The sequence below is a fragment of the Oryzias latipes genome, chromosome 9 (genome assembly GCF_053564925.1).
Source record: "Oryzias latipes strain Hd-rR chromosome 9, Olatipes_Hd-rR_3.1".
Taxonomy (NCBI): Eukaryota; Metazoa; Chordata; class Actinopteri; order Beloniformes; family Adrianichthyidae; genus Oryzias; species Oryzias latipes.
The window spans coordinates 32,297,195-32,310,363 of record NC_136245.1 but is presented as its reverse complement, the minus strand read 5'-3'; the positions used below and the strand labels follow the sequence as shown (position 1 = coordinate 32,310,363).

At 40.8% G+C, this 13,169-nt stretch overlaps 1 protein-coding gene across 1 annotated transcript in view; it reads right to left on the bottom strand.

Moving 5' to 3' along the window:
- Positions 1–12,079, bottom strand: part of nos1 (nitric oxide synthase 1 (neuronal)) — an 81,474-nt gene extending 69,395 nt beyond the window's left edge. The window contains exon 1 of the mRNA XM_078952078.1: positions 11,982–12,079. The gene's annotated coding sequence lies outside the window, so the exon portion shown is untranslated. The remainder of the gene's footprint in view (positions 1–11,981) is intronic.
- Between the last annotated feature and the right edge of the window lie 1,090 nt (positions 12,080–13,169).

The window sequence follows — 13,169 nt, the reverse complement described above, 5'->3', positions numbered from 1 at the left end:
AGCCTCACATTCTGCTATTAGATGAATATAAATATAGTGCATGTTTTCAGGCCGCACAAATGTCTTCCCCTGATCAGTTCTACAGTTTGACATTTTTCTGGCTAGTTTGTACAATAAGACAGAAAAGATTCCAACGTCTGAGCCAACAAAAACCAAACCCAAAGATACTCAAACAATGGGAACCTCATCGCTGGTTTCATGATGCAAACAGGTTAAGTCGCGTTTTTTTCAGTCTTGTTGGCGGCAGTATCACATAACCATTGACAGTCAGAATGACATCAAATACACCTCAAAAATCAGGTTAGATGCGAGGAAAAAAAGGATAAAGTTTTACAAATGACCGGCGTGGCACAGCTCTGAGAAGGTGACTCCCCTCCCACAAAAAAATTCTAGGTGAATAGGCTGAGCAGTTAGTGCTGCATTTTTATTGCAGGTCATCATCTTCCCAGATTACGCCAAAATAAACCCGAGCAGCTCAATTTTTTTGGTACTTTATTTGTGCTGATTTGTGTCATAAAAAATGTTGTTTGTGCCGCCACGTTTTTAAAATGTTACAAGTCTTACTTTTGGGCCATGACATCATTGAAGTGCAGACTTTCAGCTTTTATTCCATGGGTTGAACGAAAAGATTGCATAAAAATGTGAAGAACTAAAGGATTTTTTAAATACAATCCCTTCATTTCATGGACTCGTAAGTAATTGGACAAATGAAATAACCGAAAACAAAGTGGTCATTACTATTTTTGGTTTAAAACTCTTTGTTGGCAGGGCTTTCTCCTGAATGCTCTGCCAGGCCTTTACTGCAGCGGCTTTCAGCTACTGTTTGTTTGTGGACCTTTCTGTCTGAAGTTTAGTCTTCAACAAGTGAAATGCTGCTCAATTGGGTTAAGATCAGGTGACTGACTTGGCCATTCATGAATATTCCACTTCTTTGCTTTAATAAACTGCTGAGTTGCTTTGGTTGTATGTTTTGGGTCGTTGTCCATCTGTATTATGAAACGCCGCCCAATCAGTTTGGCTGCATTCACCTGGATCTGCGCAGACAGTATGTCTCTGAACACCTCAGAATTCATTGGGCTGCTTCTGTCCTGTGTCACATCATCAATAAACACTAGTGTCCCAGTGCCACTAGCAGCCATGCAGGCCCAGACCATCACACTGCCTCCACCGTGTTTTACTGATGATGTAGTGTGCTTTGGATCAGGAGCTTCTCCATGCCTTCTTCAAACTTTTCTTTTGCCATCATTCTGGTAGAGCTAGATTTTGGTATCATCTGTCCAAAGAATGTTTTTCCAGAACTTTTTTAGATGCTTTTTAGCAAAGTCCAATCTAGTCTTCCTATTCTTGAGGCTTATGAGTGGCTTGCATCTTGCAGTGTACCCTCTGGATCTACTTTCATGCAGTCTCCTTTTTATGGTAGACTTGGCTATTGATACGCCAACCTCCTGGAGAGTGTTTTTCACTTGGTTGGCTGATGTGAACGGGTTCCTCTTTACCATGGAAATTATTCTGCGACCTTCCACCACTGTTGTCTTCGGTGGACGTCCAGGTCTTTTTGTGTTGCTGAGTTCACCAGTGCTTTCTTTCTTTCTCAGCATGTACCACACTGTTGATTTTGCCTCTCCTAATACTGTATCAATTTCTGGCATGGTTTTTTTTCTGTTTTCTCAGCTTAATGATGGCTCCTTTCACCTGCATGGAGAGCTCCTTTGACCGCATTTTGTCTGTTCACAGCAAAATCTTCAAAATGCAAGCACGAGTCCTCTAATCAACTCCAGGCCTTTTATCTGCTTCACTCATAATGAAATAACAAGGGAATTGCCCACACCTGCCCATGCAATAGCATGGAAGTCAATTGTCCAATTACTCACTGTGGTAGTGTTCAGAAACAGAATTCGAAAAAATGTGTCTCTGTCCAAATATTTATGGTCCTGAGTGTTTGCATTCCTATGGAAGGTTGACCTGTGCTGTGGGTTTTTAGGTTGTCCGGGCCTGTGGAAGGTCACAGATAGGAGGGACTGAATCTTTAAAAAGCCACAGGTTTGACTTCCAGTTCTTTTGAGGCCCGTACAGCCACCATAAGGGACGTCATGAAATTGGAACATACCATTGCCATGTGTGGTAAGTGTATCGTAAAGTTATACTAAGACTAATGGAAATTGCACACACCGAAGACATGTGAGTGACACTGTCGTACAGTTTTCTTCCTCCTGTCGTTGGTAAGGTGCGAGCACTGGCTCCATACTGCGTGGAAATGCTGCACACACATGGTGTGCACGTGATATACAAGTGCCCGTAAATGTCCACACAAACTACACACTGTCTAATTTTCTCACCAAGATCAGCAAGGTTTGGGGGAGAAAAAAAAAAAGCAAAAATGCCTATTTTACCCCATTAACATGTATTTGTTTTCTATGACCCTATGCTCAAAGCATGCCCATAGAAAGAAATGTACATAAACATTTTCTCTCTACAGGTTCGCTCTACAGGTGAGCGGTTAGCAACGTTTGTGCGGTCCACCTGCGTGCCTCGTATGGGTTTGGCCACTTTTTACTTGCAGACGGCTTTTTTCCATCCGTGGGGGCAGTTGTGACAAAGGTTTCACTTCTACTCATGTTACATTATTTGGAAGAAATCATTTTTGCTTTCAGCGTCTCAACTTAGCTCGACGTATGACTCATGCTGTTTCTAATTAGAGACAGAATGGATTCCATCAATACAATGTGAAAACCAGCACAGCTTAGGGCAAAGGTGTACAGGTTTGAAAAACCTGTTATTGACTAAATCAGGGTTTAGCCATTTTAAAGTTCTTGTAATATGAAAAATAGCTTACCTTATGTTTAGAATTGTTTAATTTTTAATAACTTTAACTCCCACAGTAAAATAATGCCCCCTCTTGACTATTATAACTCTGTAACTCTGTAAAACAATTATGTTAATTCCGGTGGATTGTAAAGTAAAGCGTTGTAGGTTAAAAACTGCTATTCTCTCAGTCAGAATCAGCTAATTTATGTTGATTGCATTTCCACCTCCACTGGAAAGTGTTGCATATTAGCACAAAGCATCACAATCCCTTTGAACTAAAGTATTTGTGTAAATAGTCAAAGAGTTATAGTAGTTTCAAGATGATCAACACTGGAGCTAAAACCTCTGTGGTAAAGTGTATCGTGTGTTAATAACCAAAACTTAATTTTTGTTTTTATAAAAATTAACATTTCTGCTAGATTACAAAAAATTTTAAATTACAACTTTCTTTAACAGATCAACTATCTCCCAAACAAATGAAGCCTTGTAAACCTTTTAAAACTTTTCTGTGTCATTTGTCTACAACAACAAAAAATGGAGGAGGCTGAAGTCTCTTGCCCAAAGACACAACGACAGCTGACTGGGGGGAGCTGCTCAACCGCCTGAGCCACTGCGGCACAGAAATATAAGTTTAACCAAGTTTGAAAAGAAAAACTCAGAGAATATGTTGAAAACTAAAACCAGAACTCTAATTTGCATAAACAGTGAATCCCATCTAAAATAAAATAAAAATAAAAAAATAGAAAAAGCTAGTCTTTGTGCAATCAACAGGATGGGAGGGAATAAAAAAAAAAAATGTGTATGACACCTGGGTCACACGTTTACCAATCCTTACATGTTGTATAAGTTTTATCTACGACCTTTAACTCCCAGCATACCCTTAGAAAAAAGTACATAAACATTTTCACTCTGTAGGCTTACCAAAGAGATTTCTCACTTCACTTTTCACTTCAGCCCCTTTCAAACTGATGCTATAGTTTGCAGAAAGCTTTTCTTAAAAATAGAGATGAACAACCGCCCCCTGGGCGATCACATCCGCCACTCAGGCCAGGGCCAGCAGGACCGCCCGGGGGGCCCCCAGAGCCGGAGAGCAGGGAGGCATGGCGGGACAGAGAGTGCAGCTCCGGCCCAACCAGGAGAGCAGCCCCCCCCCCCCCAGCCACACCGGGAGGGCTCAACGCAGGGCCCCGCCCCAGAAGAGCACCTAATCACCACCCAGGAGTTCTGGGCATCCTCCCGCCCCAACCCCAGGTACGAGCCAGGACCCCCCAAAGGAGACCCGCCCAGCGCTCAAGGCAGCCACCCACCCGGCCCACGTATGGTCCAGGAAGGAGCAAGGCAGGGGCCAGCCGTGCATACATGTGTGCATAAATTTGTATTGGAGTGTATATTTTGAGGTGTAAAGGGTGTGTGTACTAAGGGGATGCAGTTAAAATTGGCGGCACTGAGAGGACATCTACCACACCAGACAAGACCCAAGGTGTAGGCTGTGCAAAGAGGAGTCTGAATCAATCCAGCACATAACTGCAGGGTGTAAGATGCCATCAGGAAAAGCATACATGGAGCGCCACAATCAAGTGGCTGGAATAATTTACAGAGAGATGTGTGCAGAAATTGGACTGGAAACCCCCTGAAGTCAAAACGGGAAACACTTCGAAAAGTGGTAGAGAATGAGTGGGCAAAAATCCTGTGAGACTTTCAGATACAGACCGACAGGATGGTAATGGGGAACCAACCAGACATTGCAGTGGTGGATAAAGAACAGAGGAAAGCCGTTGTGGTGGATGTGGCAGTACCAAGCGATGGGAACATCAGGAAGAAGGAACATGAGAAACTGGAGGAATACCAGGGACTTTCTGGAGAAAGCCTGGAAAGTGAAGGTGACAGTGGTGCCTGTGGTAATTGGAGCACTCGGGGCAGTAACCCCCAAGCTGGAGGAGTGGCTATCCCTGGCAGATCCTTGGAAAGACGTCAGACATCTCAGTCCAGAAAAGCACAGTGTTAGGAACAGCTAAGATACTGTGCAGGACCCTCAAACGGTAATAGTAAATGTCGTATACTTATTTAGCCCTTTTCTACCTTCCTCGAAGGCCCAAAGCGCTTTACAGTCACAGTCCCATTCATATATACACACCCATTTATGCACACATCCACACACAGATGGCGGCTCTGCTGCCTGAACACTGGCGCCAACCTTCCACCAGGCAAGGTGGGGTTCAGTCCCCAAGAACACTTCGAGACATGGGCGGGCAAGGCGGAAATCGAACCCATGATCTTCCAATCAGAGGTCGATCGCCCAACACTGCAGCACAGCCGCCCTTAGCTCCCAAGGCTATGGTAGATGACTAGAGCTTGGGTGAGAAATCACATGCGGAGGGTGTTTTTTTTTTTTTTAATGGAGTGGAGCAGGGAGCTTTAGAGTTGATGATTGTAGCTTCTTTGTCACATCTATAAGCTTTTTAAACTGCGTTTTTCTTCACAACGATTAAAATAAAGACATACTTAATTTTATTAATATATGTCCTCCATCATCAGAAGAATTCCATAAAAACACCAAAAAATATCATTTTAATGAGAGGGAGTCTTTAGTTTGAGAGCTTCACAGCTCCTGCTAGGTTCTTGCCACTGAGGAAGAGGGTCTAGTGCATCTTTTAATGTTGGAGGGTGCAGACCCCTAAATTAATGAAACACTTGAAAATGTTAAATATTGTAATTACATTCAGTAGCACAGCACACTGCACAGAACACACAGCAGACAGGGTTCAATGAGTCTAATGAGGTATGTGACAGAACTGCTTTGAAGTCTGATTTACCATTTCTTTAATTAAAAGATCATCTTTTTTACAACTTTTAACATTCAGACCGACCACTGTTCATGTGTGTCATGAAATATTTCTGCCCCCCACCCCAACCCCCCAAACCTAGCCTGGAGAAAGACATTTCTTATTTAGCAGCAAAACAATGTTGTTTTTTAACAATTCCCATTGAGGAGTATGATAGACTTTTTCAGTTTTAACTGTTGTACAACTATTTATTATTATCTATTTTTTAGACACTAATTCTTCAAATCATTTTATTACAAGTTCACTAAAATATCATGCAGTCTTTTGAAGTTGAAAATTGTTGTTTTTCTTTGCTCCACTTGCATTTGTGTACTACGACGGTCTGTTAGAGCCACCATCAAAGAAAGAAGGAAAAGAAAAACGTGAGAATGAAGTCGGAAAATTATGAGAAAAAATTCAACATTTCACAAGAATTAAACCTTAAGTTTATGATTAGAAAATTCAAAATTTTACAAGAAAAGGTTTTTTTTAAGTTATTATGTGATGAAAATAAAACTGAACATTTACAAAAAATTAAGCAGATTCAGCAAGATTCTCATCTTTGTTGAAAGATAAAGATAAAACAAATTTTTATTGTAATCAATATATTTTCTAAACATTTTGAAGCAATAATTCACACCTTTACTCTATTAAATTGAGGATTCTTTTTATAATGTCACAACTAACTGCACATTGGTGTTCATACTATATTTTTGTGCTTGCTTAAAATTTTCACCTGTCACTTTGTGTCTTTGATCTTTGTCGAGGTTGTGCCCCTTTGTCGCCTCTAAACTGTTGGTGTGTGTGTGTGGGGGGGGGGGTTACATACATGTGCTTGCTTGCTGTAAAACAATATACATAGCAGACATACCGTGCTGGCAGCTGAAATGCCAAAAAATGCGTAAATAAGCAAAAACAGTTCATGAAGTTTTAGTGCAGAAGCTGTTCAGGAATGCTAATCTGTGAGATCAAACACCAACAGAAGAAAACATGAATCACTGCCATACAAAAAAAACCTTGTATCTTTCTGACTATGCATAAATCAAGCCGGGACAGAGACGGAACGTCTCCAGAATCCACCCAACACCTTCCAGATGGCGAGCAACCAAAGAGGGGCCCTCACTGCACGAGAGTCCAGAGCACCTGGACATACACAAAAGTATGGCAGCCTGGTGATCCAACCAAATAGCACCAGTAAACCCCCCCCCCCCCCCCCCCCCAAACTACAGCAGAAATATGGATCAGAGGTCTTCAAGTGGACTCAAGGAAGATAGAAACACAACTGGAGCTGCAAAGGTTGATAGTGCGAAACACAGGCGTCTAGTATCGACTCAATGCAGCGTGCCCTAACCTCTAACATCAGAGGCAAATACACAAATATTTTTCAGCATTGAATTCCTGGAAGAGGCTTCATCTTAAACATTAGTGCTCCAGAATGGAAAGATATTACCAAGAATATGCATAAAAAACTCCCTTGACAGGGCTTTAACAATGGGCAGACTTGTGCGAGCAAGATCGATCTTACACAATCAGGATTTCTGTTCTTATGAATTCCAAGAAGTTATTTTTAACAAATGATTTTGACATTGAAGTCCGTTCAGTGTTCCTAGAATTTCCAGTTTCAAGACCGTCTGGTTTATTGTTTAACTCTTTTGTCCTTTTTTGATTAAAACACGTAACTTGATCACCAACTAATCATGAGGGGGGTGTTTTATAATTACTTAAAAGTCTGTTTCCAACTATTCACATCAAAAGTGAAACTGTTGAGTGAAACATAAAAACCGCACTTTCTTTCTCAAATGATTCGAGGCCTTTACAAGTATGTGCGCGTCTGTACTTTCCCCTCTTTTTTACTTGTCCTGTTTTATCCGTCGATCTCGTTACTGTGGTACCAACGGTGTGTCATCAGATTTTCTTTCCCTCTCAAGGAAAAAAAAAAAAAAAATCATACAAAAAGTCACTCAGAAAGCTTTAAAATGGTTTGCATTTTTGTCGTTATTACAATTGCAATTGAACACTTAACTGGTTTATTCAATTCGGCATCAAAACACTGGCTGGAACAGGTTACATCTGGTTCATTTTAATGCATTCACTCAGTGCTGACAAATCAAGTCTCCTCCCCAAATGTCAACAGATCAAGCAGACAATGATGTGCAGGAAATAATGCGATGTAGGTTTCCTGGTTGCTCCATTGTGACTGCCTGGAAGGAAACGGGACTGAATGATGTTTTCAAGGAATCCCAATGTTTTGTCGTTGTTTCTTAGAAACAACCTTTACTGAAATGCCTTTTCCTTGAAAATCACAGAACGTATAGCTGAAGTTTCCTTCTGGCCAAATGCCTCTGGCAGGAAGGTGAGAACAGTTCAGTCTTAAGATTAGTTTGGGGTCAAAGTCGTTGGTGGAGTATGTGTCTTGTAGCTTTTGGACCTTTAATTGGATGAAAACAAGTGCCACCTCTTGTTGCAGTGTGTAAGGTTACTGAACACACGCCTAAGTCACATGCACCCCAATGGGGAATTTACCTTAACGGGTGCTGTGGGTTTGAGGATTGTCTGGACCCTCTGAGGGTCGTTTTAAGGGGAGCAGTTCCCTTGAGACTCGTACGACCACCTCATTAAAACGTAATGAAAACTGAACGTACCATTGTCGTGCATGTGATGAGTGTGTGGTGAAGTATTTGTCCAGCTAATTTAAGTTGCACGCTTTCGTGACGTACTGGGTTTTTGCTTTTATGCATCGACGTTAAGCCAAAATCTAGTCGCTAATGAGATGCAAGTTTTGGACCTGCTGACTGTCATTATTTTGAAGGGAGTGTTGAATGTTTTTGTTGTTTTTGTGCACGTTTCCAGGAAAAGGTAGAGAGTAACATTGACACCTCCAGTTATAGTGTCCTGCAGCAGAATGGTGGTTATTCAGGAATTTAAAGAGTTTTTTAAGAGGTAGACCGCAGATGTCAAACAGCTGTCCAGTGTTTACCAACTGAGCTGCTTTTAGTGCAAGACTCACCTGATCCAGGTGATCAGCAGCAGTTAGGACTCTCAAAAACTCTATCCCTTCTGCCTGACACTTCTGATTGGAGGAGTTACTCTGATGTTTGATACGTAATGAGTTGATAAACCACAGGAAGCAGCTGCATGCACACATAGAAGATATGGATTGTTGGATGAGATGCAACAGAACTGAAAATATGATAATATCCTCCTGACTATCAGCAATGCAAAGGTGTCCTCTGTAGAGGACATTTCTGAACGTGAATATTTCCCAACCACTGCATAGTACTTAATGAACTCCTATAAGTCTCTATTTGCAGGTGGGCACTGCCGCAATGTTCCTGTGGCTGTGTTGCAGCGGTAGGGCGGTCGACCCATGATCGTAAGATTGCAGGTTCGATTCCCGCCTTGCACGCCCATGTGTCGAAGTGTCCTTGGGCAAGACACTGAACCCCACCTTGCCTCCGGTGGGAGGTTGGCCCCTAGTGTTCGGCAGCGGAGCCGCCATCAGTGTGTGTGTGTGTGTGTGTGTGTGAATGTGTGTGTGCATGGGTGAATGGGACTGTGACTGTAAAGCACTTTGAGCCTTTTGAAAGAAGGAAGAAAGCGCTATATAAGTACAAGTATAAGTATACGCCATTTACCATGGCTGACCTGACTCCTGGTTTAAAAAGATTCCCAAAAACTGTTTTCTCACAGCAGAGCCAAACCTTAAGTTTTTTTAGAAGTTACTTTCATCAGTATTTATTGTGTGAGGAGTCTTGGGACGTGTGTTTTAACGTATGGGAGTGGAAAGGGTGAAGGGTGGGTTGAGTTGAATTTTTATTGCAATATTGTGTTTTGTTTTTTTTTCGTTCGAAATGTTAAAACGCTTCGAGTTTCAAAAAAAAAATAAAAATAAAATAAAAACGCTTCGAGTTGTATGAGAAGCGCTTTTTTATTATTAAAGTTCGATTTGATTTACGATGATAATAGATTTGAAAGGGTGGGGCTCTAGGAATTGTAGTTTTTGGTGGATTTAAAAACGATTTTGATTGGAAACATTTCTTTTTCTTTTTTTCAGGAGTATATTTTTCATTTTTTACGTCTTTCATCCACTTGTGAGTGTTTTCAAAAAGTTGAACCAACTGTTGTCAAGCAGATTGAAGTCCTTTAGGCCTGAAGTCAACATTTAGCAGTGGAAGCATAAAAATATTTAGCTTTAGCGAGGATCTGTCAACACGCATGTGAGTACTTTAAGTAGGCAAAATTTGTAAAAGCAGAACTTGTGGCTCATTGAGCTGCTGACTTCAATCCATCACATGATGTTCTGAAGCGTTGGCATGGCTGTTTTAACTCAAACATGAGCAGGTGATAAAAACAAACTGGTTTTACTGACAGGGAATCGCGTCAGTGAACAATGTAAATTTGTCAAAAAGATCATTAAATCATTTATGACGACTTTTACAGGGCTGTGAAAAAGAAATTCAAACCTTATGATCCCTTTCCTTTTGAGTTTCTTAAATATATAGCTTTTATTATAATTCTGCCATGGTATTTTATTATATACATTTTAATTTACATTATAAGTTTATCCATAAAAACATATTTTATGTTCAGTTTGAACATTTTTACTTTGATTTTAACACTTTCCCTATTAAAAACTCAATTACAGTGCATGATGCGAAATCGATTTAGAACAATTATACACAGACGAACGTGACCGCATATGAAACCTTAAGTCTGATTTGAATATTGGTACTACTTTGTGATCCAGTCAAATGTTAAAGTTTGTGACCATTTTACGTTAATTCTTGTTGGTTCTTCGGCCTAGTTTGCCTGCAAAGGAGTTACTTTCAATTTGTGTGTGTGTGTGTGTGCATCAGCTTTCCCTTAGCAAAAAGCAGTTATCTTGAAGTTCATTTTATTAAGCAGACTTTTATTCCAAGCAATTTTATTTGATTTTATTATTTATTTATTTATTTTTACAATTGTAATGTTTCAATTTTAGTTCTATTTTTATTTAACTAAAGAAATGATGGGACTTAATTCTGACTTGGGGTTTAAAATTCAGCGTGACTGTTTTGTTGAGTTTAAAAAAAAATATTTTGACGGTGCTGGTGGAACATGCATTGTTTTTAAACCATGGGGACCACCTCCATTTATCCCATTCATCTTCTGCCGTTTTTTTCCCTGCCCTCGCCCACAAGTGGCCAGGATAGGCTCCGGCAGCCCTGTGAGCCCAAAGGGAAAAAAACGGCAAAAGATGATTGTGGCCAGTCTGTCGCAGGGCCACAATCACACATTCACACTCACACATTCACACTGTAAGCATGTTTTTGGACGGTGGGAGGAAGCCGGAGACCAGAGAACGCAGAGAACATACAAATTCCACACAGAAGGGTCCCCCAGCCGGGACTTGAACCGAGGGCCTTCTTGCTGTGAGGCAAGATTGCAACCCACTGTACAGCCCCCATTTATTGCAGATTTGGCAATTATCCCAAAAAAAAAAAAGAATCTCACAGTCTTAGCTGCTTGTCCTGCTCCTCATGCAGGGCAACAGGTGAAAACAGAGATCAACTCATCCTTACATTAAAATAAAACGTCAAAATCTTGATAATTTAAGATGATGATGAATAATGTTTATGTTACTTGACCCCCACCTCTCCCACCGGACAAGGAAACAAGACAGGGAGAAGGAAAGTGAGCGGCAGACGTTAAAAGCAAAACAACATCCCATTACAATAGTGCAAGGGGCCCCCTTAACATGTATTCCCTGGCCCCAAATGAAATCTATATACATCAACTGTTCATTTGTTGCTCCTCTACTTTTTAATCAGTCACTACCATCCCTATCAGCCACAAGCTTTTCCATCAATTTCAGACATACGGCTTCACACAAATGACAAGTTAAAAGAAAAAATATATCAGTGCACAAATATACTTAAAAAAAAACAGTTCTGCCCTTGCTTCACACACACATCCACACGTTCCACAGTCGTCCTTGTCATTATGTCGATCACTTCCTGCTTGAGTGGTACCATCTGCCCTCTTAAAGCCAGACACCATGTGGATCAGTGTGCAAAGCCCCGCTTAGCCCCGTCCTTCTGTGCATCACCCAGATTTAAGACTCCCTTCCTAAAATGACATTTGTTTCCTGTCATGCATCCGCTCCTCTTCTTGTTTGTCCCCGGACCATCCCTTTTCTGCCTTCATTTACATGGAGCTTAAGAACTGATTTAAAGGTTAGGAGTTCAGGGTTTTTGTTGTTTTTGTTTCCTTAAAAACTCCTGAGGCAATAAGAGAAACTTAAGGATTTTTGTCTGCAGAAGCTAAATCTGTTCCCTTTTAGCTGAACAATAGCAAGGAGTGCATCATACCTACCTGACTGACTGTGTCCACAGGCTGCAGTATCAGGTGTCCTGCATCATCTGATGAGTCTCCTGTGCCAGTTAAAGGGTTAGGGAGGGCTGAGAGACAGGTTCATGCAGAATATTGCCTAATACTGGCCTTTTTTTTAATGGAGAGCCTTTTTACTGTGTGTTTAACAAGTTTGACCTGTTTAGTGTTCTAGTGAGCATAAACTTTTAATTTTTCCGTCAGAACCAGGAGATTCGGACTGCAGGCTCACAGGGCAGAGCTTGTGTATCTTCCATATGTTTCTCAGTTACCTATGGCAGATATGCTTGGATCCACTGTGCTCCTTGTGAAGACGCCACAAAGGCAGAAATCAGAATACGAATGTCTTTACCACATTCAGAAAGATTAAAGCTGCCACCATATCACATACAAACAAAAAGAGTAGGTAAAAAATATAAGTGAAAGTAAATATAAGTAAAAATGCATATTGTAGATCAAAATTACTTAACACAACATTTGGTTCTTGACACAATTTAAAAGTAAATTGCACAAGAGCTTGAATTTATTATTGCAAGGAGATGAACCCACTGGCTGGATCACTGGATGCACCCAGGAAGCTCAGCGGTCTCTATGGAAACGCTTGTGTTTCCCACATCCTCCAGCTTCTGCAAAAACAGCTGTTTTATTTAAAAGTTCTGCAGGTGGGATGCAGTTTCTCACTTTCTGGACATCTCCATGAACATGCAGGGGGTTTCTTTTAACAGAAAAAAAAAAAATTAACTTGTGAATTTTTAAATAAATGAAGATGTTTTTCCAGGTTTGCTTCTATTCTTTTGGCTTGCTAACCTGATTTAAATCTGAATCTCACACAGGAACATTCCAAATAGTTCCTTGTGATGAACAAAATGTCTTTCAACAGCCTTTTCTCACCAAAAGCGGATGATCTAAACGCTGACCACCCTGTGTTTGTGTGTTCCCGTAAATGTTAAACAACAAAATACAGACACTAGAAGGACAGATGGCATCTTTATTGTAAATCTGCCTTTTAACTAATCGCATGACTAAGACTTTAGCTGTTTTTCTCAAAAACATACGAGGAGTGGCTGGAAATAGCCCGAGGGTGCAACAACAGTTCATGGGTTGTGAGTTTGGCTGGCGTAGCAGAGCCTTGCAGATGCACAAGTGACAGTGAAATTAAAGTGAAAAGTCTGA